The following is a 2236-nucleotide window of genomic DNA, read 5'->3' on the forward strand; positions in this document are numbered from 1 at the left end:
CATTGGTCCGTATGTACTGAATGATACATCGTGGCACATGTGTGACCGTACGACGACTGCGCCTAGCAACGGCGGACCATACAGTCCAAATATTGTGGACGCAGCTACGTGTCGTCTCCCTTTAGGAGCTGGATTGCAGTGTGGTACGCCATTCAGACGTGTGGGAGGAACGGACGCCCTGGATGGCGATCAGCATGAGCAGTCTGTTGATGTAGTGGAGCGTGTATTCGGACGTAGTCGTCTCTTCTCACACACTGTGATAGCATGTTGCACCGCGTTCCACATCTGCGACATGCTGCAGAGGCCGGCTGACAGTCGTTCGCGCAATGGACACCGCATACGTACGGGGGCTACCTTCCACGTGTTCTCTAGGCGTGCACATGTTGTTGCGTCTATGTGGGCAGACGTAGTGTGTTGTGACACCTGACACAGGCATGCAATACTCGTTGCAAATGGCGATGGACGTCTACGTTTGCTGGTGACGTTACGCAAATGAACAACTGGTAACCCGTTGTGGTGCGGTTGTTCTCGCTAGAGGTGAATCAGTGTTGGCGACGATCGGTCGAGCTATTAACCGGTTGTTTCATGGATACCCACCATGCCCACGAACGTGAAAGGGGACCCACCATGCCCACGAACGTGAAAGGGGATCTGGGTGTGAGGCGATACGCGGCGGTGGCTGGGTGGGACCGTCCCCGGCCGGTGAGGGGGGGCCGCCCGGCGTGCTGGCAGCGCGGTGCGTGGGCGCACGCGCTACAGCCGGCTGGTGGGGGCGGCCAGTGGCAGGCGCGCCGGCCGACGGACGCGGCAGGCGGCGCAGCTGCGCGCCGGCGCCCCCTGCTCGCGGCGCCTTGCGGCCAAAGTAGGTCCTCGCGGGCCCGGTGCGAAGCGCGGTGGCCATCTGCAGTGTGCTGGTCCGATTGAGGACTGTGTGCGCTGAGGATGCGCCGCCGCCCGGCGCTCGGCGCCGCGACGCCGTCTGCTGCTCGGTCGCCCCAGCGGTTCTCGCAGGTGGTTTGTATCGCAGTTGTGCGGACGTGTTGGCGCGTGCGCTGTGCTGGGAGAGTTCGCTTCGGCACCCAAGTGGGGCTTTTGTCCTTCTGTGGCGCTGGCGTTGGAGCTGCCGGTCACCGTAGGTGGCGCGTGTTGTCTCCCGCCGGCAATGCCACGACAGCACGCTCCCGGGCCTCTGTCGGCAGCGGCAAGCTCAGTTGGGAGCACGGGTGGTCGCACCTAAAGCGTCTACTCGCCTAACTCCGGGCGATTGCGCCTCTCTCGAACCCGACCAAGTACTTAGGACGGCGCTGCGCGCCGCCGGGACCTGAGAGGGTTTCGAGGTGTGTTGTGCAGGGGAGCTCAGCCTCCTCCTGTTTGCAGAATAATTGAGCGGACGCTTGCGTGTTCGCGCGGGCCCCCGGGACACACTCCCGGGCGGCCGGCTGCTCAGCTCTAGTTGACGCAGCTCCCTGGTTGATCCTGCCAGTAGTCATATGCTTGTCTCAAAGATTAAGCCATGCATGTCTCAGTACAAGCCGCATTAAGGTGAAACCGCGAATGGCTCATTAAATCAGTTATGGTTCCTTAGATCGTACCCACGTTACTTGGATAACTGTGGTAATTCTAGAGCTAATACATGCAAACAGAGTCCCGACCAGAGATGGAAGGGACGCTTTTATTAGATCAAAACCAATCGGTCGGCTCGTCCGGTCCGTTTGCCTTGGTGACTCTGAATAACTTTGGGCTGATCGCACGGTCCTCGTACCGGCGACGCATCTTTCAAATGTCTGCCTTATCAACTGTCGATGGTAGGTTCTGCGCCTACCATGGTTGTAACGGGTAACGGGGAATCAGGGTTCGATTCCGGAGAGGGAGCCTGAGAAACGGCTACCACATCCAAGGAAGGCAGCAGGCGCGCAAATTACCCACTCCCGGCACGGGGAGGTAGTGACGAAAAATAACGATACGGGACTCATCCGAGGCCCCGTAATCGGAATGAGTACACTTTAAATCCTTTAACGAGTATCTATTGGAGGGCAAGTCTGGTGCCAGCAGCCGCGGTAATTCCAGCTCCAATAGCGTATATTAAAGTTGTTGCGGTTAAAAAGCTCGTAGTTGGATTTGTGTCCCACGCTGTTGGTTCACCGCCCGTCGGTGTTTAACTGGCATGTATCGTGGGACGTCCTGCCGGTGGGGCGAGCCGAAGGCGTGCGACCGCCTCGTGCGTGCTCGTGCGTCC

General features: G+C 59.3%; 1 non-coding gene across 1 annotated transcript in view; it reads left to right on the forward strand.

Moving 5' to 3' along the window:
• The first annotated feature begins 1463 nt into the window (after positions 1-1463).
• LOC126435742 (small subunit ribosomal RNA) overlaps positions 1464-2236 on the forward strand; it is a 1909-nt gene continuing 1136 nt past the window's right edge. Inside the window, exon 1 of the ribosomal RNA XR_007580167.1 lies at positions 1464-2236. This exon is cut by the window's right edge and continues 1136 nt beyond it. This is a non-coding gene — a ribosomal RNA (small subunit ribosomal RNA).

This window comes from Schistocerca serialis, unplaced genomic scaffold (genome assembly GCF_023864345.2).
Source record: "Schistocerca serialis cubense isolate TAMUIC-IGC-003099 unplaced genomic scaffold, iqSchSeri2.2 HiC_scaffold_1217, whole genome shotgun sequence".
In the NCBI taxonomy this organism is placed as follows: domain Eukaryota; kingdom Metazoa; phylum Arthropoda; class Insecta; order Orthoptera; family Acrididae; genus Schistocerca; species Schistocerca serialis.